This window comes from Pipistrellus hanaki (assembly GCF_964339955.1).
Source record: "Pipistrellus hanaki genome assembly, chromosome: 2".
Lineage (NCBI taxonomy): Eukaryota > Metazoa > Chordata > Mammalia > Chiroptera > Vespertilionidae > Pipistrellus > Pipistrellus hanaki.
In genome coordinates, this window is record NC_140504.1 from 132,233,479 (window position 1) to 132,258,065 (window position 24,587).

The 24,587-nt window shown below is 42.2% G+C and overlaps 1 long non-coding RNA gene across 6 annotated transcripts in view; it reads right to left on the minus strand.

Annotated features, from left to right (window-relative positions):
• The window catches only part of LOC311617171, a 37,804-nt gene that overhangs the window by 6,220 nt on the left and 6,997 nt on the right, over window positions 1-24,587 (minus strand). Inside the window, exons 2-4 of one of the 6 annotated variants that reach the window (XR_014794072.1) lie at window positions 14,825-14,922; window positions 14,671-14,748; window positions 14,230-14,373 (exon numbers count right to left, since the gene is read on the minus strand). This is a non-coding gene — a long non-coding RNA (uncharacterized lncRNA). Of the gene's footprint in view, window positions 1-8,930; window positions 9,227-14,229; window positions 14,374-14,670; window positions 14,749-14,824; window positions 14,923-24,587 lie in introns of those variants that run through there. The other 5 variants (XR_014794071.1, XR_014794073.1, XR_014794074.1 and 2 more) reach the window with 5 other exon arrangements.

Consider the following 24,587-nt stretch of genomic DNA (forward strand, 5'->3'; position numbering starts at 1 on the left):
TGAAGTTAAATAGACAAAGACAAATCAATAGGAGAAGAGCACACAACTTTGCTTCAGGTAAGTTTCATGTGACATGAAGACCCGAAGAAACCAACCTGGTGCTTCACGCAGGGTCTGAGGAAGAGCGGGCCGTGGTGGAGAGCTGTGATGGCACAAAGGGCAAGTGCAGTAAGTTGAGGAAAGTGAATAAAGGTCTGTTCGTGCATTTTTCTTTCCTCTAGGCAGTGTTTCCCAAACTTTTGACATATGTGTACCCCTTCTATAATTTTTGTAACGCTGAGTACCCCTCATACTCATGAGAATGTAGAATTAGGCTCAGCTAAGCACGGTGCAGTGCATATCCCCACCATACTCCAGTGCAATGCGTACTCCCACCAAACTCTTCCTGTACCCCTGGGGGAACACGTACCACACTTTGGAAAACACTGCTCTAGAGATAAGGATGTTCCTTTCCTTTGGGTCAAGTCTCACATGAGAGTTTATGACCTGCTTCAGGGGAGAAAGGCAGAAACAGTCAGAGAGATGTCCTTCTTACTTCTGCCATTTTCTCCAATTCCTTCAGCTTAAAATAATCAGAAGGCCATGCACGGTCCTAAGGGTCCCATTACAGGGAAGTGTGTCCTGAACCCCATCATCTCACATCTAGCACCTAGCAGAATTGGTGTATGGGTCCTGATTTATAGTCCAGGGCTATACATCTCTGCTCTTTTATCTCCATTTTACTTGGTGTCTAATAAAGTTAAAGTCAGAAGTAAAACTGATAATAGTTTTTGATCAAGAAGAAAAGACACAGCTAACTTCATTTTGACATTTTTAAAGACTCAAGCATTTTAAAACTGTCTTACCATATTCCTTATGATGAGCTCAAGTCCAGATTCCCACATCACTAGCATAGAACAACTTTTAAAACCAATTTTGTTCTTTCATTGAATAAATTATCAAAGTGAATCAATTAATGTATTTGTTTTTCTTTCTTGCTTATTAAAAATCATTGGAAAACACTGATCATCAACCAATCAGTACAAAAATAAAGAAGAAATACAATACTTAAAGAACTGCTACCATTTCAATGCTCAGAAAGCCCTTTGTGGCCTGTGTTCCAGCCTCCTCGTGTTTGAACTTTCCCTCAAAGATGAGGTGACTGTAAGAAATCTCACAATCTCACATAGCTAAGTAAACACACAAACCCATACCTGTTGATAACCACCACTGCAATCTCGCCAAAAAAGAACCTGTGTCTTCCTGAAATCTTTGTGACCTAAATAGTTTAGCTGACAGCTCATGTGACCCCAGAAAGTAGAGTTTGTAATAACTTATCAGTCATAAGTGTCTAAGCACTGGCCAGGTGGCTCAGTTGGTTAGAGCATCATCCTGATACACCAAAGTTATGGGTTTCATTCCTAGTCAAGGCACATATAAGAACCAATCAATGAATGCATAAATGAGTGGAACAACCTCTCTATCTCTCTATCTCTCAATCAATCAATCAATAAAAATAAAATTTGGATACAGTAAGCTATAAATCATTAGGCCTCTAAAAATCACAAACACTGATTGTGTTACTAGAGATACCATCATGGAAAATTGTGGAAGGCCTTAAAGGGCTTTCTCCCGATCTAGGATGTAAATGCAGAAGGGCCACAACCTAAGTGAGCGTGTCAGACCAAAATTAGAAAAGATTGGGACCAATAGATTGAGATTCTTGCTTTCCATAAATCATTTTTTAAAGGGCTTCTTAATGAATGAAATGTAAACAGAGGGTACATATTAGTAGTAGTATGGAGTTTAATAAATTCTTACAAAGAACACAGCTGTGTGAATATCACTGAAAACAAATAAACAAAACCCCCAGAATATTACAAGACCCTTTCATACCTCCTACCTGACTAGGCTGCTTGTTTCCATGTTTCATATTGAAAGGAAGCATATAGTGTGCACCCTGTAGCTCCCTTCACTCAGCATCATGTTTATGAGAGTTCCTGTAATGTTTCATTAGCAGAAGACTGTTCCTTCTAACTGCCAAAATGCATTCCACTGTGTTGAATACAACTCACAGTATTCATTGTAGTACCGATGGACATTTAGTCCAAAGGTCTGTTTTGGGAAGAAGAAAATAGAAGGGTCAGTTCACTTGCATAGACTTTTTTGTTCTGTTCTGCTCCCCCACCCCGCTCCCCAGACTCAGGAAAAAATGTGAGTTATGCTTGTGAGAGAGTAATTGTTACAAGGAGAGTGAGATTTGGAGCCCCAGAACTTGACGAGAACCTTGAATCTGCAGGTGTGGACTCAGGGATTTGCACATGTGTGTAAACTTTAGAGATGCCTATGAAAGTCACTGCAACATCCTCTGTACATATCTCAGAGCAGCTGGGACGCCTCACACAACCCCAAGTTTTTGTGACTACAGCAGTGTAAGTCTCCAGCAGCTCAACGAGTGCAGCGATCCAGCCACTTCTCAAGAAACCTTAATCAGTATCTGGCAGATGTACCTTCCTGTTTTCAATACAACTATTGGTTGAAACCTCTAGCACACAGCTCATAATTTTTTCCCTTCTCTAAGGACATGGCAACGATTCTGCTTAAGATCTTTTTTTGGAGCTTTAAAGTGTTAACTGCTCGCTAGGTTTCCAATAAGTTGAGGCAAAGCTAGCTTATTTTCATATAGTCTCTGTTTGTTAAGATATTTTTATTAATGTTTTGTTTTAGAGAGATAGAAAGGGAGTGTGTGTGGGATGGAGGAGACATCAATGACACATCGATCAGCTGCCTCTTGCACACCCCCTACCTGGGAATGGAACCAGCAACCTTTCAGTATACAGGACAATGCCCAACTAACTGAGCCACACCAACCAGGGCAATATAGTCTCTATTCATCTGGCTGTAATGGTTTTAAATATTCCAAGAGTACTCGCTTGAAGGAGGGCGGCTGGGGAAAGAGGAGGAAGTGTAGTGTTTGGATTTATTGGTTCGGAAAGACTTTTCAAGTATTTTCATGAGTATCAAGAATTTATTTAGGTATGTTTTATTTTTTGGCATGGCTACGAGTAAATTATGTGTATACTTAGAGGCCTGGTACATGAATTCATGTACGGGTGGGGTCTGGTTGGCCTGCCCTGATGGGGTCCAATCAGGCTGGACTGGCAAGGGGGAGGGGCTGTGAGCAGTAGGTCAGCCGGCCCCACCCACAATTGGAAGGGGGGAATATCGGGGGTGGGGCTGGCCAAGGGTGAGGGAGGGAGCACCCCTAATCAGGCAGGTTGGCCTACAGCAGTGTAAGTCATAGAGACCAGTCATTTTGGCATTCCAGACATTTGGCTTTAATATATATAGATCCTCAAAAGACTAGGTATTATTTTATAAGAATATGCTACTGCTAATAAACACAAATGTACAAGATACTATAAATATTTATTTAAAGAATTTTTAATCATATATTTTTTCTTTTCTTGCCTGTCTTAGACTACAAATACATTTTTGATCTTACAAAAGCATTCAAATTATATAAGACAGTGGTTTCTAGAAGCACATCTGGAAGATTAATTAATGACCTGTGCTGTAGTTCAGGAGCATCTTAGTCTCCTGATAAAGTTCATAGGGAAGTTCAAAACACAAAAATATAGTGATAATATTTAAGATAATTATAATATTAAAAGTGATTCTAAAAATATAATAATTATAGTGTGCTGTGCAAATACAGCGGGGGGGAATAAAGACAGTTTTTCCTCCTGCTCATGACATTGGTTCTTCAAGCCAACATTTTTTCTGCTTCTAACTTTTATACCAGTCACTGTGGACTTTAACTAATGCGTTTTTAAAATTAATCTCCATAGTGATTCTCTGAGGTAGGACATAGTATTCTCCCCATTCTACATATGAGGGAACTAGACTTAGAGAGGTTAGCTCCTTTCCAAAGTTACAAGATTGTGAGTGACAGTCTGGCACTTGAGTCCGGCTGTGGCCTGAAGCCCAAGCCTCCCTGCCACACAAGCTGCCCATGAAGGCTGGCACCAAGGCCGGGTTAGCCTGAACACAGAGGCAGCACCAGGCCCAGGAGAGCCAAAGGCCTAAATTGCTAACTCCAAAGGGGAGGACAACTTCCACTGGATTTATTGAACATAATGAAACCTAGCTCTCCAGCAATTTAGGGGACAATGTTAGTGCTAAAATTTGGATTTGAATGTGCCTCATTTTTTAAGCTGGTGTCATAAATACAATTTCACTTAGAGAATAAGGACTGTTATGTCTATTGAGAGTCTGCTCTGTGCTTCTAGGTGCTGGGAAGAAAGAAGATAACAAAATGTGGTTCCCACATCAAAGCACATAAACATGTGACTGCTGCATCTGTGACATCAGCAGATGAGTGTTTCGCCCCTTGAGTCTGCATTTAAAATGAACACCTGGTCAACCTCCTTTGGGGTCCACAGTGGACTCCTTTTTGACTAAAATGCTAAAGTGAGTTCTTCCCTACCACATGTGAGGTACCCATGAATAACACCATGAAAAGACAATATAAGAATGCAAAGATTTGGTTCATTGAAAGATTCATTTCCAAGTTTTCTTGATTCAACTATAGGGTTAATTCCCCTCCCCCCAACACACACACACACACACACACACACACACACACACACACACACACAAAAAAGCTTTTACCAAAGTATATTCCTCTCTCCCCCCCTCTTCCCAGCTAGAATAGCCTATGCTGAAATCAAGCTCAAAAATACAGATTTGTGCCGAAACCGGTTTGCTTCAGTGGATAGAGTGTCAGCCTGTGGACTGAAAGGTCCCAGGTTCAATTCCAGTCAAGGTCATGTACCTTGGTTGAGGGCACATCCCCAGTGGGGGGTGTGCAGGAGGCAGCTGATTGATGTTTCTCTCTCATCGATGTTTCTAACTCTCTATCCCTCTCTCTTCCTCTCTATAAAAAATCAACAAAATATATTTTTTAAAAAGAAAAGTTTAAAAAAATATATACAGATTTCTTTTTAGGCAGGTTCTACACTCCACTCCCAGTAAAACAGAATTGAAGAAGGTGGGAGCCAAAGTGGTAGAACCAATCATATAGACACCATCTCTTTTTTTAAAAAAATGCAATCACTGAGGCTGAGAAGTTAAGTGTCTTGCCCATGGTCAAAAACAAATAAACAATAAATCCAAGACTTAGACATTTTTTCTGCAACCCTATAGTTCATGCAAAGTCTAATCCCATGGTCAGAAAGTTCCGATACGAGTTCTGCCCATCACAATGCTTGGAACAAGGCAGATTCTCAGTGAAAGTTAGTTGAGTAAATACCCAGCTTCTGGTGTATCCTGAGTTACCTTCTCATAACCCTCTTCTGCAATGCATCTTCCATTCCTTCCTGAAATAAATTAGCCAATAATGTTATACCATTCTCACCTGAGCAGCAACAAAATCTCCAGTGATGATATATTACCTGGGCAGAGATGGAGACCATTCAGAGCTATTTCTACCAGGATGTATTTCACTAGTTGACCTCTAGATGTGCCACACAGAGGCTGAGGCAAATTGTTTTAGGGGTTGGTGACAAATCCAGGGCCTAGAGCAGAGAGAAGTGAAAGAGAATTGAGCCCAATCTGGAGATAACAGGTGAGCTAACTGACTTGCTCAAGGTCATCTAGATGCTTGGTACCAGAATGGGATCTGAACTCTGACATCCAGATCAGTCTGGCAGCTCTATACAGTGCTGCTCTCCCAATAGACCAGAAGCCTTAGTGCCTGTTCATGGAGGTGCTTACAGAGGGATAAATGATTCTGCAGAGGGGTAAATGGTGTGCATAACAGTAAAAGGCAAGGGGAAATTAAGATGCATATCTTCAATGAAAATGTTATTAAGAACCTACTAATTGAGTGTTGGACTCGCTGGGTGGGGCCCTAATCCAATAGAACTGGTGTTTTCATAGAAGAGGAAGAAGCAACAGGAATAAGTCTGCACAGAAGAAGAGCCATGTGAAGACACAAGAAGGTGGCTATCTATTTACAAGCCAAGGAGAGGAGCCACAGGAAAAAAAGTACACCTGCTGGCACCTTCATCTTGGACTTCAAACCTCCAGGACTGTGAGAGAATATATTTCTTTGATTTAAGCCACCCATTCTGTGGTATTTTGTATGGCAGCCCAAGATAACTAATATGACAAAGAAGGCCAACAATGGGGGTCTGCTGAGGACCACTTCTCCCTCAGCCTCACTCAGCTCCAGGCTTGTCTGGGCTCAGGGAACTGACACGTAGAGCTGAACCTTACCCAAGCATTTTCAAGTTAACCAAGTTCACGCTGAAACAAACAAGCGAAAAGAGCTCAATAATGACAAAAGGCATAGATAGCCATGAACAATTTTTCTGTGGCTTACCTGTTTTAATCCCCTTATTTCCTTGGTGGTTGGTTTTATTTGAGCAAACATTTGTCTCAGAAATCTTGTTTGTTGGAAATGTACAACGTAAACTATTTGAGGCCTCAGATTGTCAATGTTTGAAAAATAATAGTTTATGTCAAGGAAAGAGTAAATTCCATAGAAAGGGGGATGTTAACAAAAATGGCAAAGTAAGGACCTTTGAAAATCTCCAAGAAATCAGTGAGAACACTGTCAAAACTGGTCAAATCAACTTTTTCAGAATCTGGAAATTGATCAAAGTTTTGGCAATCTGAGAAGAGTTTATTCAAGGGGAAAAAGGCTGAATCTCAGTATCAGCAGTAAGATGTTGACATTTCAACTTGTTCCATCTTCATTCCTCTTCCCAATTGAGCAGTAACCCTGACAACCAGCAAGTTCAGTGAAAACCAGTGCCTGGCAGCCATTGGAGGGTGCAGACTGGGGCAGGAGTTCCTTCAAAGCCCTCTCCCCAGAGAACTGTCCTATTTGATCCATCTGGCGGTTCTTGGAAGAGCCCACTCACAGCTATCTTTATCTGAACTGACATGGGGCTTACCCACTGCGCAGACCCTTTTCCCAGGGCACTCATTAAAAACTATAGCTGTTTACCATGGTGGATAATAGTTGAGTCAAATAGTAAACTAACTTTTTTAAACTTACAAGAATAAGCTGGGGAATGCTGTGTCTGCCAATAGGGAGTTTTGAAAAGTTTTGATATATTTCTGGGAATCTAGAAGGCTACAAGGAAACCCAAGGCTGTGCAAAGAGCTAAGAAGGTCCTAAATGCTCGCCTTGAGGCTCTGTGCAAGCAGGAAGTAAAGGCTAAGACAGAGGTGGAAACTGCCTACCCAAATGCTGAAAGTGTACCCAAATGCATACACAGAGTTCCTCAGCGAAGGCTCTGAGAGTTCTGGGTGCCACGTGTTAGTAAAATGTCTGCGGACTGAAAGGTCCCGGGTTCGATTCCGGTCAAGGGCATGTACCTTGGTTGCGGGCACATCCCCGGTGGGGGGTGTGCAAGAGGCAGCTGGTCGATGTTTCTCTCTCATCGACGTTTCTAGCTCTCTATCTCTCTCCCTTCCTCTCTGTAAAATATCAATAAAATATATATTATAAATAAATAAATAAATAAATAAATAAATAAATAAATAAATAATAAAAAGAACCAAATAGAAATTTTGGAGTTGAAAAGTATAATAACTGAAACAAAAAGTTTACTAGAGGAGTCAGTAAAATCTTTAAGGAAAGAAAACTTCCTTGGTGATATTATTTTTATTCATTTCTCCGTGCACAGTAACTGGGATAGCAAACCAGGTGGCTGTGTTTCCTATTGACATTGATCCCGCTGAACAGTCCCAAGCAGTTCACTATGGATTAACCGAGGGCCTACTACGTGATGCTACAAAATAGAGAAACAAAGGTTTGGCTGAATCTGTCCTCAGGGACCTGTAACTTCCAGCAAGCTCTCTTTGTCATTTTCATTTCCTAATGACTCAGGTCTTGCTTGACAGTCTCTCTCACAAGCCGTCTCCACACCTAATCTAATATACATATTCATTCAGCAAACAGGTGTTGTGCCATTCATTGGTGATACACTGGTGAATAAGACAGGTGCAGCCCCTGCCCTCCTGGCCTTAGGGCACTGACATGGGGTATAGATAATGTAATGTCAGTGGTGAATGTCCCAGGAAGAAAAGCAAAACCAGGGTAGAAGGTGGGGTGCCTTTAGATAAGGTGGTCAGGAAAAAACTCTAAGAAGGTGACACATGAACAGAATCCTAAATGAAATGTAAATATCAAAGGAAGGAGAGTCCCAGGAGGAGGGAATGAGCTCTGCCTGTGAGGATTCATAGGACGGTCAATGTGAGTGCAGACTCTTCTTTCAACGGTTATCTTAGGTTCAGCCTACCTTTTTCAAAAAATATACATTTTATTGATTTTTCACAGAGAGGAAGAGAGAGGGATAAAGAATTAGAAACATTGATGAGAGAGAAACATCAATCAGCTGCCTCCTGCACACCCCCCACTGGGGATGTGCCCGCAACCAAGATACATGCCCTAGATCGGAATTGAACCTGGGACCCTTCAGTCCGCAGGCTGACGCTCCATCCACTGAGCCAGACTGGTTTCGGCATCAGCCTACCTTTTTATACCTTCTGCCACAACCTGTATTTTATCGGTAACACTCACATTTATCTTATTCCAGAATTCTTTGTTCTTCTTGCTCCAAGTCTGTGTCCCACATAATTCATCTTAAACCCTGCTGCTGCTAAGAACAATTTGTCCAGAACAATTTCATCACGTCACCTGACAGTCAAGAAGTTCTGATGGTTCCTTACTGCAGCTGAGCCCATTGGTTCATCACAAGCACTTACTGGAATCCTGGTGTGTCTCAGACACTTCTCTAGGCACTGTGTATAGACTAATGCACAACAAAGATCAGGTTCTGTTCTCACAGAGCTATGTTCTTGATCTTGAGGAATAAGACAGAAACAGAACAAATAAACAAACAGAAGTTTATATAATGGTAAGTGCCAAGAAGAAAACAGAGAAATAGTGGTTGTATGTACGAGGGGGAGGGAAGGGGGGGAACTAAGGTGGTCTGAGATGGTCTAGAAAACCTGGGGCCAGCGTCAGTTTCAGGAATGGGACTAGCAGGAGCCAAGGCCCTAACATGGTGCTCTTCAAAGTCTGGCTCCACAGCACCTCCTTTGGGAAGCTTCCCCAGCTCACCAGGGGAGCAGGCCACTTCTCCTCTGAGTGACTAAAGCAGTGTCCATATTTGTATTTGATTGTCAAATGGTCAACTTTGTCTTCCTCCAATAGATTATGAGTCTGCTAGGTACAAGAACATAATCCAATTAATGTCAGGCTACCTGGAGTACCACAAAGCACTGATAACGTTTGTGGAATGGAATTGAATGAAGCATAGTTGTAACCATACAAACAATGGGGCTGTGCTGCCTGTCACTACTGGAGCCAATGAAGCAGAGGCAGGGTTGGATCATATATGAGTGTTTATTCCAATACTACCCGCAGTATGGGAGAGCAGCAGGTTATCCACAAAAATCTGCTCTGCAGCGCACCATAAATGAGCTTCTTACAAAGCAAAAGATCAGTTTACAGATATGCAAAAGGACTAGGAGTCTTCAAAGGGTTTAGTGATATGCAAGGAATGGGATTACATGGGGAAAAAACCAAAGAGAGTGCTAAAAGTAGCAGGTAAGCAGGCTGGAGGTTTCAAAGGCCTGCAGGTGTGCAAAAAGGGCTGGCTATTCTGGTTTCTGGAATAAATCTGTTAATCTTTCCATGATAATAGGCAACTCTAAGTGGGGAGGAAAGGCTGTATCTCCAGGTCAGCTCCAGCCTAGGTAGACGTGCCTTCTTTAATCAGAATAAAACAATCATGGTTAACAGAGCATGACTGATATTTCTTAAAATATTAGCTGGTTCCCCAACATCCTATTTCTGCTCCATTTCCTTGTGTCCTAATCTGGCAGGTAGAGTCATCCATTGTTGAGCTGTAATCCAGCCTTCACTTACACTCCTGATTTTGTTAAGCCAGGAATTGCTGCTCCTGTCCTATCTGGGTAAAACTTGGCAAAGTTTGCAAACTGTAATAATTCAATCCTATATAATAAAGAGATAATATGCAAATTAACCCTCACACCCTCACAATATGGCTGCTTATGACCAGGTCAACAGGGGGGTTAGTGAGGGATGACCAAATGACTGAACAGCAGGCTGCATGGGGTGACTAGGCCCATGAGGGAGTCGTGAGTGGTGACCAGGCTGGTGGTGGGGGGAGGGGAAGGGAGCAGTTGGGAGCAACCAGGCCAGCAGAGGGAAAAAGTTCGGGGCGACCAGGCTGGCAGAGGGGAGCAGTGAGGGATGATTAGGCTGGCAGGGGGAGAGCAGTTGGGGGTGACCAGGTCAGCAGGGGGGCCAGTGAGGGGTGACCAGGCCGGTCGGGGGCGGGGGGGGGGGGGGGGCAGGTAGGGGTGATCAGGCAGACACGCAGAGGCAGTTAGGGGCTAGAGACTTCACAGACTTGTTGTTGTAGGTCCTGTTGTAGGTCCTGTTGGGGGGACCATGGGAAAGTGTAGATTAATTAGGACATAGTCTCAAACTCACCGAGATAATACAGGAAGTTCAATGCAATGGTTCACTCTGAAGCAGCGACCCCAGTCCTCTCAGAAGAAGAATAAATAAAACACAAGAGCTTGAGAGACACAGGGCAGCCAGTAGTGGCTGTGTCAGTGCACACCCCACCCAGACAGGGAAATTATTATGAATTCCAATGACCTAAAAACAAAGGTGGGGCGGGGCGTCCCTCCCATGGGGGGAGGGGAGGAATGTGTAAATACTAATAAAGAGCAGGACAATCAGATAGTCGCATGTCAACAATTCTTGGACAGAAACTGCTGATCTGGTTTTAAGCAATTTGAGGTGCTAGGAGCCACTATCAAATAAACACATCTAAGATTGTTGGAGATCTATTTATGATGTATCAAATAAAAGCAGGGTGCCTAAGGTGAGCCTGCAACAGGTGGGAAATGATAAGAAAAGCAATAAGGGTGTCAGGCAGAGACCCCCAGGGGCACAGAATAACCTGGATGAGTGGCCATGGCATTTCTAGTCAGACAAGTAATTTACCACTGGGGAAAATACTCGCTGGGTTCTAAGAGTAAACTCCACGTAGGTCCTCAGATATAAATCTCTTGTTGCTATGAAAATCTGTAATTCCTATAGCATTTTCCACCAATGTTGGATTATTTTCCTTTATTCAGTCACCAAAATGTGTTGAGCACCAGATACTATTGCTGCTGAGTCTTCAGTGCCTCCAAAGGAAATAGAGGAAGTCCCTGATAGACCCCACATTCTATTGGTTGAGGAAGGGGTCTTGGGGAAAACAGAAAATAAACTAATAAACAAGCAAATGCTGTGAAAGACAATGAAGCAGGTAATAGGGTAAGCTCCTTTTACAAGGTGATGAGAAAGGGGCCTTAAAAGAAGCCCTATTTAAGGGCTATTATATACAGTGGTCAAGGAAGGCCCCTGTGATGTGACATTAGTGCAGGAAGTTGGGGGAGATGTGGGGGGAAAAGTTGCAGGTGCTTACAAGAAGGGGAGAAGCAAGTGCAAAGTCCCTGGGCAGGAGTATGCTTGGCACAGTCAAGGAATAGCAACAAGAACATAAGCCTGAGCAAATGAGAGAGAGGAGATGTGGGGCCTTGCAGACTACAAAAAGACTGGATGAGAGCTATGGAAGAGCTTTGAGCAGAGAAGTGATGGTATCTAAGTTAGACCACAAGGGGATGATCGCTCTGGCTGTGTGTGCAAAGTGGAGTAGAAGCAGGAATACCCAGGGTGGAGACTAAGGTGGTAGACCCTAGTCTCATTAGCACATTATTCATATGAGCTTCACTATCCATACCAGGAAGTCCAGAGCAAGATGAGTTAATAATGAGTTTCTTGAGTCAGATTTCAAAATGATAGAATTTTAATTAGCCAGAAAGTTTGTGGGATGAAATAGCCTTATGACTGCATTGTCCAATATAATAGACACGAGCCATATATGTCTCTTGAGAACTTGAAATGTCTAACTGAGGTGTTCTATAAGTATAAATTACACTGAGTTCTAAAGTTATGGTACTAAAAACAAAACCCAGAATGTAAAATATTTCATTAATAATTTTTATACTGATTATATGTTGAAATGATAATGGATTGATATATTGGGTTAAGTAAAACATACTCTTTTCTTTTTCTCTCCTCTTACCTTTTATTACATATAGCATGTTATGAGCATTTTATTCAGTATTGTATTATTTTATAGCAAAAGCATAACTTCGATAAAATAACCAGGGCTTGTATTTCATTCTTTATCCATTACAGAGCCCAGTACCATGATAGTCACACAATATGTGCTTTGTTAATGTCTGACCTTGTATTGAAAGGAAAATCATGAATGCCAAAATTTTGGTCAGCTGCTCAAAAAATTATTGAGGTTCTATTTGTCTTAATATGTTCATTCATGGAGAAACCAAGAGACTGGTTGCTATAAAAAGAATATGGCTTCTCTTCTCAAAGGAATTAATTAGGCAAAGTAATGACAAAGAAAAGTAATCTCACTTTTAAGTTAGGACCACATTTTTAAAATGAAGTCAAAGGTTTTTGGTAATAGCTCTTTCTTTTTCTCCGGCTATCTCTGGGCTCCACGGCCTGCTGAGCACACTGGCCTGCGGGAGCATGTTCCTTGAGCCAGAGTTCAGTCCTGTCAGTGATGGATGGAGACAAGACTTGCCTCAGGGCTCATGGAATCCAGACATTAGGACATGGGTCTTCCTTCACAACAGGGAGGAGAGTCTTCATCAGGACTGGAAAAACAGACTCCTGAAAGTAATGTCACCTGTTACTTTTCACTTCTTGCTTCTTCACATTTCATTTTTTACTAGAACATGACAAAGTAGGTAGGAAAATTTGTTTACTTTTTTTTATGTGGCTACTTAGAATTTAAAATCACGTACCTGGCTCACACTTGTGGCTCACACTGTATTTCTATTGGACAGCACTGGTATTATAAACTGAATCATACAAAGAAATCTTTTGTTATTTCAAGACTTGCTGAAAAAAATTTTTTAATGTATTGTCTATTTTCTTATTTGAATAAACAAAGTTATGCAAAGCATAGTTAATGTTAATGAATTCAACTAATGTTTGTCGGTGATTCTGCATCTCTAAAGCTTCATTCTCAGTAGCCTGAAAGTTGTGATGATAATAAACATGGCTCTTCCATGCTGGTCTGTCCTTGGAGGGCCCCCTGGCCTAGGGTCCTCGGCTTCACTGGTTGAGAACATGAACTCCGTCAATTTCCTGGCTGAGATCTTAGGGACACATCTCTCATGGGAGCAGTGACTTACCAGAAGGACAGGATTTTCTGGGTCATTCTGTTTGGCCTCTTGCTAATTCATCTTTTCACCTCCCAAAGGTGTGTACATCTTGGGCTGGGCCCCAAACTCAGGCAGGGCAATGAAAGCTATTATCCTTATTCTAAGTAAGAGTGATTTCACTTGGGCCCTCATTGTATTCTCATTAGGAAGGTCTGTGCCTCTCAATCTCAGAGCTATCTGCAATAGCTCATTAATACAGCTGTGCTCCAGATTTGTTCCTAATCATGCTTTTCAAATCTGTGCAAATCAGCACTTGGTTGGGTGGGTTGAGATTCAAGACTCCTCCTCCCCACATTTCTCATTTATCTACCTGGGTTTGCTTTTTAGAAAGATCATAATATGAGTTGACTGGCTTACATTTTTGCTGTTAAATGTGAAAACAATGGCTAAAAATATCTACCAGAGTGATTTAATACAATTAAGTTAATGATGTAGTTTGCCCATTCCCCCAAATAGCAAGAATCAGTTCCTTTCAAGGGATCTCATAGCCAAAGCATAACCTGAAATGGTGTCCTCCAGTTTAGAGTTCAGGCAGCTTAGACTGTACCTCATCATGGAGAACACCTGTCTAGCCCCTCAAGGTCAGACATTCAGACCTGTATTCCTATTAATGCTATCCACTATTTGCCACGTCTGAGCTCAGAGCTGTGCAAAGTTAAGTATTCCTTATCTCTTTTTTTTTATACCCTACTTTCAAAGACCAAGCAATCAAACCTATATTTAACAAACAGACAAGATGAGTAAACAGAAAAGAAATAAATTAAGGAGGTTAATGTTTTAGTATAACAGTTATTGTGTCCCTTCAAAGGTCTTAGGTTCTGAGTTACTTCTAAACATACCTGGAAATGGCTGGGAGCTGGCTGGGCTCTAGAACATGAGTCACCTTACCTGCTAGTGAGTTGATGGGAAAGGAGAAGAGCCAGCTCTAGTAGCCAAGTCTTAGATTAGTAAACGCTGGCTGGGCCGACAGGTGCATCTTTTCCTCTAAGGCAACCACCTAATCTAAAGCCTGATATAAAGCTTTTCTTCCATCTGATGTCAGAAAAAAAAAAAAAAAAAAAAAAAAAAAAAAAAAAAAAAAAAAAAAACTTCAAGATTTAAAAACGTGAAGTGATTTTCCAAACTTACACAGCTCAGGAGATGCAAAGCTGGGATTATAACACAAAGGCCATGCTCTTCCCAGTGAGCCCATCTGCCCAAACCTGCAGCCTAAGCCATCTGCCAGGGCCCTTGGGATGTCTGCCTGGAACCTAGCTTTCGGTGCACACTGGCATCCACAGCTGAGGTGGCCTAGCATCTAGTGAGTGCCAGGTCAAGAACCATACCTACCTCCAGGCTTGGAAGGCAAACAAAACCACAGTCAAAGGAATGCTCCAGTCTCTTCAGCCAGCCCTTTATAAATGATTGCTCTCAAAGGAACAGAAATTAAACATTCTTTAGCATGCAAAGAGTTTGGGTGGGTGCTAATTATTGACATAATCACTTGTTTATAACTTACCAGCCATTCCAGGATTTCAGAAATCTTCCACAAACAACTGATTATGACATTATTCGATGAGGTTGATGCTTCATTCCCCAGGGCTGTCAGAAGGAAATTGAGGAGCTCACATGAAGTCAACAGTAGTATTATATCCTTTATCTATTAGAGTCTAGTCAGAAATCAGGAACCTCTCTAGGTTTCTCAGGCAGAATGGATTTAATACAGAGAACTGGTTACAAAAGAGCTGGGAAACCAAAGAAGACACAGGGAGGCCATCTCAAGAGGAACAAAGCAGACCCTGCTGCTATCCCTAATGGTGGAGGGACAACAGGTGATGCTACCAGATTCCAGGGGTCAGATTGCCTTGATGGGTTCATGGAGGAGGTTCGGCCAACAGTGGGCATGCTGAGCAAAGTGGGGACTGGCCATGGAGAGAAACACCCTGGCTTCTCCTTGCCTTTTGCCCTCCAGTCTTGTATTAGTTCCTCCCAATGACTGAACTTAGAAGTTGAAGGGCAAGGGAGCCTGGGAACAGGCTGCACATGTGGCTATGGGTGGGATACGACAGGAAAGGAGAGACTGAACGTATTTCTGCAGGTCACTGATTAAAGAGGGGTGGGTAGCATGCAAAGACTTTCTTCTGCTCATCCCTCCCAGCAATGATTATCAAACACATTAAAGCACGTTAGGAAAGTGCAGAAGACCATAATAATAGGCTGAAATCCAGGAAGCATAAACTCCAAGGAAATATGAAAGAATAATGCATGCTTGGTTTGCAAAATGGAAGATTTACAAGCAACACAGAACTAACTTCTTGTAGACACAATTCATTATAATAAAGCTGGTGTAGAAGGATGCAGATTGAAAGCAGCAGCTGACTGAGGAGGAGCCTCCAAAGGATAGAGTCAGCCCCAGCTCTGGTGGAGGGTGGAAGGTGCTACATCTGAACCCCATGCATCCGAGTCCATTATTGCAGAGGGCACTGCCCGGGCTGCAGCTATGCAAGGACCTCCTGTCCCTGGGGTAAACAGCCATCATTTACTTACTCACTTCAGAGAGTCATTGGACCCCTACAAAGTAGCCCTACAATGTACCAGGCACTATTCTAAATACTGCAGATTAAAAAAAAAAAAAACAGACAAGTAATAGGAACATCCAATCCCTTGTATGAGTCAAAGCAATACAGTACAGTCCACCCCATCTGAAGGAGAGGGAGAAAAGGGGTTTCCTGGCAGGGTATGAGTACTAAGAACACTCAACCTTCTGTTATTCCAAGTTCTGGTAGACACATGTATGGCAGCTAATCATGCAATAGAAACATGTTTTCTTTGTTCATAGAGATATCACTATAAAGGACATGGCTATTTTCCCTTAGCTCAACTCAACAAATATTTATTGTGTGCCAATTCAATGCCTGGAACTAGAGTTACAGCAATAAACAAATTCTTTAAACAGCATCACCCTATCCTCAGCATAGTAAAAACGGCTAGTTCATGCAATTTCACTTCTGGAACTAGCTGCGGGAGATCTACATCCTGCGCAGGTTCATGCAGAGGGTGGAGAATGGTCCGCACCAGGGCAGAGGGTGGAGATGCTGGTCAGGGCCAAGCGGAGACGACCTGAGCCAACTCTGCAGCCCTACAGGGACTATGTCCGACTTTCAACAAAGAAAAGCCTTTCTGAGTTTGCCTCATATAAAGCAATTTAGTGCTCTCTTTGGCAGCACATATATTAGACTAATAGGAAGAAAGTTGGCATGAAGAGTTTGTGAATAGGGCTCTGTATGATCTGCTAATAATGGGTATGTGTCATTGTACATTTGTCCAAACCCATAGAATGGACAACACTCTGTTATGAAACAGTAATGCATCTTTACTTATAAGCAGTAAAGTAAACTATGGGCTTCGGGTTATAATGATGTGTTGTAGTTTCAACTATCGTACCCTTCTGGCTGAGGATGCCTATCACTGGGAGGCTGTGCATGTGTGGGGACAGGGACCATATGGGAAATCTTTGTACCTCCCATTCAATTTTGTCATAAACCTAAAACTGCTCTTTAAACAAATAATCTTGATTTTAAAAGAATGACTATAAAAAGATGCAGGATAGCAGCTGAGTAAACTCCCTAGAACAGCCAGACAGACTGGAGATAGGCCCTGAGCTGCTCTGCAGGGGCCCGAGGCAGTTCCACAGGGAAGCCACAGGCTCTCTCCCCATCTGGAAGGGGCAGGGACTGGACACCAGTATATTTTATTCTAAGTTTCTCCTTTATATTAAAGATTTGAAAAAAAAAAAAAAAAACCAAAGTAATTTAACCAGTCCAATACTATAATTTAATTTTTGATTTGTGAATAATTAGGGGAAAAGATACATCTTATCTAAACTAATTTCTTACATTGTAAATTTTTTCTCTTTTCCATGTCTCCTTTGGGCTCCTAAGGAAAATTAAGACTCCATTTGTTTTTCAAAATTCTCCTTCCGCTGTTATGATCAGAATTGCATTCCTGGGATGGTACTGTTGTGTCTTAAAAGTAAAGATGCATTTCTATTTCATAACAGAGAATAAGTCATGTCCAAACCTGGGAATCCTTGGAGCGGAATCTCTGCTTCCTCTGTTTGCCATGAAAAGTTAAATTTTTAAGCATAGTCAGGGCCTCAGTTGGCCAAGGGCGTCTGTTTACTCAGTCACAGGATGCTGGGTATCAAATGTAGCAATTTGTGCAGCGCTCTCAAGCTCCTGGTGTTTCCAGAAAAGATTAGAGCTGCTGAGCCTGCTGGGCTGCCTCCACCCTCCAGGCGGGACAAATTCCAGCTGCAGCCCAGAGGGATCGCCCTGGAAACCGCTCTCACCCATCCAGCCCACCTCGCCCCATGGCTTCCTGTGGCCTCATTTTAAGTGAATTTATCTAGAAAAATATTAATCTATCAGATCTGTTCTTAATCAGCATTTTGATCATGGCATTTGTCTAAGGATTTTTGTTGATTTTGTTTAAAAGAAAGGGAAAAAAAGTCCCAAAATGGAATCACTTACTGGTAAACTAAATCCCACATCAGCAAACCAAGACTTAACTATCTAATCTAATCACAGTTTGATCTTCTCCCAGGAATGTAATCTTAACCAGCCAGTCTGGAATTTTCTGGCCCACACTGGTGGCGAAATCTACCTAATCCCCAAAAGTAGGTGACCCGACCTAAAATGATCCTTTCTTTTGTTTACGACTTTCTTGTTTTATCCTATTTCTACCTTTGAAACCTTTTCCTTTGCTGCAGCTCTTTGGGGTTCCATTCTATTTCCTAGATGGGATGCTGCCTGATTCATGCATCTTTGAATAAAGCTAATTAAATACTCAAATTTTCTCAGTTGAATTTGTGTGAGTGTTTTGTGTGTGTGTGTGTGTGTGTGTGTGTGTGTGTGTGTGTGTGTGTTGTGTTGTGTTGTTGTTGTTGTGTGTGTGTGTTGTGTTGTTGTTGTTGTTGTTGTGTGTGTGTGTGTGTGTGTGTGTGTGTTTTCACAATTTCAGCACCTGGAGACATCAGTGAAGTTTTAGGCTTTTTCTACAAGATCAAAGCAGTGTCACTATTGTCATTGGCTAGGCGACCAAGTCAGAACATTACACAGAAATCCAACAACTGTTTTGGGCTGAATTTGAGAGTTGGGTGGATTTTGTTTTGTTTGCTTCTTGGGCTAGTTGATTAAAGCAGTTGGAGTAGTTTAACAGGTATGGGAGGGCAAGATCAGCTTCAGAACCTGCCCCCCTCAGCATTAATTTTAAAAGATTTTATGTCAAGATTAATGCCACGGGAGTTGATGAAGTTAGCTGTTAAAGTGAGATGAATTTACCCTTGAAGAGAATAAGACAATAGATACTGCGAGAGAGAAAAAAACAAAAATGAACAGAGGGCATCCAAATATTCCTGCCTACCACTTAGTGTGGAAGGCAAATAAGAAAACAGGCTCTGTGAGCAGCCTGATGGAAGCCAGAGGGGAGGGGGCTGGGGCTGGGTGGAAAAGGCAAGGTGAAGGGATGAAGAAGTAGAAATTGGTAGCTACAGAATTGTCAAAGGGATGTAAAGTACAGCATAAAGAATGTAGTTGATAAAATTGTAATAACAATATTATTCAATATGTGTGTTGCCAGATGGGTACTTGAAATATCAGGGGAACATTTTGTAAAGTGTATGATTGTCTAACTATGCTATACACCTGAAACTAATACAAAATAATATTGAATGTAAGCTGCAATTGAAACATAAAATTTTTTAAAAAATCAAAAGAAAATAGGCTCTGAAATTTTATTTAAAGCCACACAACCATTTTTTGTTTGTTTGTTTTGTTTTTTATGTAAAGGCACTTTTCTAGGTTTTAAAGTCTGGGTTGTCATTTTAACATAAAAGAATTCAAGTTAGCCATATGAAATTGAAAAGATAAAATAGCCCTGGCAAGGTAGCTCAGTTGGTTAGGGTGTTGTCCCAATATGCCAAGGTTTCAGGTTTGATCTCTGGTCGGGACACATACAAGAAACAACGAATGAATATATAAAGTGGGACGACAAATACCTCTCTCATCTCTCTCCCCCACCCCTCTTCCTACACCCCTCCTCTCTAAAATCAATAAACAAAAGAAAATTTTAAAGAAAAGACCAACAAGTTCCCGCCCTGAATGGATAACTCCTTTCTCAGCACTTTTTGTTCTACTTGAGTCATGGACTTAGCAGAGTGTCTTCTATACTATAGCACATATTTCTGCCTCTCCAGTCCTAAGCCCCTTAAAGGCAGTGGTGTTACCGCAAAGGGGACTTGGCCCTGAACAGGTCTGCCTGGGGCTGGCTGGTAGTGTGTGAGTTCTTGACTTCATGCAGGAAAGATTTTACAACACCAGTCCAGGCGATTCTGAGAGTACGTCTATTACAGCTGGGGACAGTGAAACAAGGATGGGCCTAGGATAGAAAAAGCTACAGGAGAGAGCCTAGGTGGGACTACTGTCATCTACTGGAAAGTCAGAGAAAAGAGAACCTTGGAGACAGGTTCACAGTGTTAGTCCGGAATGAGCTGCCACTGCCCACTACTTCCCTGGTTGCAAGTCTCATGAGGTCCCTTAGAGTTTAGGAGATGCACCCCTGGGGGGATGAAAAGAGGGAAGGGCAAGTGCTGGTGTACTCCCAGAAGAGAGGGCATAGCTGGGTCCTTAGTTTTGAGGACTCTTAAAGGCTGGAAGTTTATGGGAGGTCTTAGTGGAGATCTCAATAAAATATTCATCCGTATCAGCATTTCCAGGTGTGAGCTTTCAGGGCCTTGGACTCCACTGATTAGTCATCACCAGGGCAGGGAGTCACTAGTCATTGTAGCTGATCCTGGCGTGGCCCACCCGGTTTTACTGCTTTTCTGGGCCTGGAGCTGAAATACAACTGAGGCCTAGATGTTATCTCTAGGGAGGTGACTTTTGTATCTGGCTGTAAATTGCTTGGCCCATTTGTTCATCTACCTGTCTCAGTTTCCCCATTCCACTTACCAAGGAATTACCTTAGCTTCTGACTATCCTGCCTTAGCAGGAACATCTTGATCTTCTGGTGCCCACAGTACCTCACCCAGAGTTGACGCAGATTGAGCGCTGAGGTTGAGGTGCTGGCAGGCTGGAACACGGTCGTGTGAACACACTCTGGAACCAAATAACCTACTTTGAGCCCCAGCTCTGCCAAATCCCAATGTGTGATCTTGAGCAAATTACTTTACCTTTTCTATGCTCATTTTCTCAAGGGAGAAATTACTGAATCTGCTTCCCAGGAATTTCATGAGAAGTACATGAGATAATCCCAGTATATGGTAAACTCTCAAAGCATTAGGGATGTTATTAGTGACCAAATCATAATGATGTAGACAGAGATGTTGATCAATGCTGGTAAAATGATTACTTATGAAGTATACTGGCAAGGAGAAATCTACTCATTTAGAATAGCACTTAGAGGAGACAGGAATGTTAGGAGGTGGGTACTGGAGGAAAATCACTATTACATGGCCAGTATCATTGAGAAGGCTTTGAAGAATTGAGGTTTCAAGAGCTCTTAGTTGAAGGGAGAATCTGGTGAATTTACCTGGAATTCTCACAGGCAAGTAGGAGAGTCCCAGAAAATTGCTCTGTGCCTCACTCTCTCAGCTGCCCCTCTCAAGTTCTCTCTTTCCCACGGCACTGCCCAGAACAGCACATCCCTGCTTAACTTGGAAAGGCATGGGAACTGAGGAGCAGGTGCAGAGCCTGTTACGCAACCAGCTGCCACCTAGCTTCCCTAGGGCATCACCCACCATCCCCTATGTGTGATGTGCCTGACAAGTGTACCTGCTTAAGTTCTTCTGCTCTAAGAACAAACAGTACATTCTGGGTCTCAATGATAATGGACAGTGTTATGTCTACAGTAACTATAATTATTGCATGTGCTAAGGCTGAAATAAAATAAACGAACTTACAAGCAAATGACCCTAAATAGATGAGTTAATTCCAGTGACAAAAAAAAAAAAATAGGTATGAATTTGGTCTCAAATTCTCATAACCAGTTTATATTTGGAAACATTTAATGTTTTGTTTTTAACTAAGTCAATTTAGAAAGCATGTTCACAGAAACTATGTGAACTATAATCCATAGAAGACAACTGTCAAGTAAAAAATTTAGTAAGAAATTTGGAAATATTAACTATTTGATATCCATATACACTAAGTGGCCAGATTATTATGATCTCTGAATGCATGATAATCTGGCCACTCAGTGTATATCCTAAATAATAAAAGGCTAATATGCAAATTGTCCCATCCACCAGGAGTATGACCAGAAGTCAGGCCAGCCAACTGCCCATGTCCCCTCTCCCTGGCCAGGCTGGCCGGACCCCACCCATGCACAAATTCATGCACCAGACTATATATATATATATATATATATATATATATATATATATACACATTGGTGACTTTTCAGAGATCATAATAATCTGGCCACTCTGTATATCAGCCATGAAAATAAGCTTTGGCCCACATGTCCAAGTCTCCAAGATAACAAAACCTAGAAGATGAGCTCTGGTCCACTGTTTCACTGTGCCCATTTTACCCTTAGGTTAACTGAAACTCTGAGAAATCAAGTGGCTTACACATATACACACACACATATGTACAACACATAAATGTGGAAGGAGTGTGCACCATATTTCCATGACTACTTAGGTATTTTTAAGGTTTGGCTATTCACAAGGCCTCAAAATCCAGTGTGCTTTTCTCTGGGATTAACTGAACTATTTGAACGAAAGGCTTAACTTCTTTTTAATCTCTTTGAAATGCTGATTTAGAGAACAGTGCCCCACCCAACAGGTCAGAGGCACAGAAGGAAGCAAAATACCAGTATGCAACAGTGCCTTAGCCACAGAAAGTTCCAGGGACCAGATCTTCACAGCCAGCATACCATGTGTCAGAGCCAGCATACCATGGGTAGAGATCAAAGCAGAGTCAGGGGTAAGTAAAGGTTATAAGGGGAGACACTAGATACTATGAGAAAGAGCTCAGGACCAGAACCGAGCCTGCAATGTAGGAATCATCTCTCTTAGGTAACTCAGAGTGGGTGGCATTCTCTGAGAAAGAGGACCACGGAGATGACACCCTGTTACCCAGCACTGAATGAGGTTGTGGTAAACGTCCTCACCCCCTGGGTAAAAAGCGGCTGGGAATCAGCCCTGTAAGTACTGCCTGGTAGAACTGGAGTTACAGTGTGACCTTTCCGCCCTGTGTGGGTGGAGGCAAAGCGACTTTCTCAGGTATGGGGACAGGGTGAGACTTTCCCTCTTGCGATATGCAGAGGCAGCTGGTAAGAACTTGTAGTTCATGTCCTTACAATCAGTTCCAAACTCCTCTCCAATATAAAATAAAATTCTCTGCATCTTCCCTCAAAACTCCCTAACATCACACACACTGGCGAACTACTCCCGCTGCCCCCATGGGGTTTTCTCCTCATGACTGCCCTAATGAAGCCTGATAGCCAAGTGATAAAAATGTTGCTGATGGGAGGGAGGAAAAGAGGCCAAGGTGATTTCCCCTGGGATCAGCCTCAGTCGTCGTTCTCAGACACCAGCAATATTTTCCTAAAATGCTCTAAAGGTGATGCGGAAATGACCCCATAGACAGGGTGCCAAGGTGGTGAATGGCTGCTCAACAACTTCCATCTTGAGCCCAGACATTTGTAACAAGTGGGACGCAGTTTTTAAATGCAAAAATGCAAAAAGACTCGTGGAAGGCTGATAGATAAGTAGAGGTGATTATGGATTAAACTGACTTATCAGCTCAATTATGCCATGAACAGGAAGTTGATCAAAGGGGCCCTTCTAACCTAAACTCTAGTTTATTCATTGTAATCATGACCCATATTTCTTAATCAATAGAAATGCTGAGTCGAATCTATTTCATGTTGTCGGGAGGAGGCCATTTTCAGGTAGAATCTTTTTTTCTGCTCTAGAGAGGAAAATATCTAAATATGGGAAAACTTTAAAGACTACATGAATTGGAAACAAAGCAAAAGAAGGAGTCCTTTATTCTCAAAGAAGAACAGATTTTGGCTTGGCTTTCTTTTGGAAAGTCCCTTCATTTTGACGCCAGGAACTTTGGAGAGGGCCAGCTTCACAAGGCAAGAAACATTTGAGAAAGGGGAAAAGGATCCAGAGGGTGGCTACCACTGGTGGTTAGGGAGGTGCACCCCGGAGCTCAACTGCCTGCTTGAGAATACCAGCCCTGTGTAACCTTGGACAAGTTATTTATCCTCTCTGGGCTTTGGGTAAACTCATGTATATAAAATTCCACCCACCTCTCACAGGGTTGCCCTGGGGATTAACTAAGTTACTATCTAGACTCTAGGTCCTAGAAGATGCTAGAGTAGTATTTTATAGCCATATTTACTGCTTGCTAATCATAGAAATAGATTGCTACTGAGGGCCACTGAATATTTCCAAATCATCATTTGGCATCATGACATCAGCTAAAAAGAAACAAAAGAGGCTAAATGTAAAGAGGACAAAGTCACTTTGCAGATTTTCTGGATTCTCTGAAACTGACATCTTATCATGCCTATTATCTAGTTTATCATCCATTCATTTGGGAAATATTTGATGGTTGCATCAAAGCTTTAAAGGTTCTGGCCTTCAGTGAAGAACAGGGCAGACACATTTCCACCTGCATGATGCTTAGACCAGGGTCTAGGACACATATGTCAAACACAAGGCCCGTGGGCCAAATCCAGCCCGCCAGGCCTTGCAATGTGGCCCACACCGCGCTGTCATCACTGCACTCCGCTGTCAGTTTATGACATTGTCAGTTTATGACTGTTCAGTAAACCATTCGGCCCGCGATTTAGGCTGGATTTTAGATTTTGGCCCCTTCTCTGATTGAGTTCGACACCCCTAGTCTAGGAGAATGACATTGTAGGTAACCTTAATACAGGGTGATGGATGTGGTAAGATGGTAAGTGTGGCTTCAGGCTCTTGTTCAAGTGAAGGCTGCTCTGGACCCCTAGGTGCCCACCACATAGTGGATGCTCAACAAACATTCATGGAATTGGGAATACAGCACTTAATGTGCTGTGTTGTATGTTTCATGTTGTTCTTCATCCCATACCCCTCAGAGCAAAAAGACTTCATTTTTGTGTTCCCCAGCACCTTCCATCATGCCTAGCACATAGGGTAGGGGGTCCACAATTGTTTATTAAAATATCTGAACGACTGATGAAACCCAACGTGTCTCTTACTT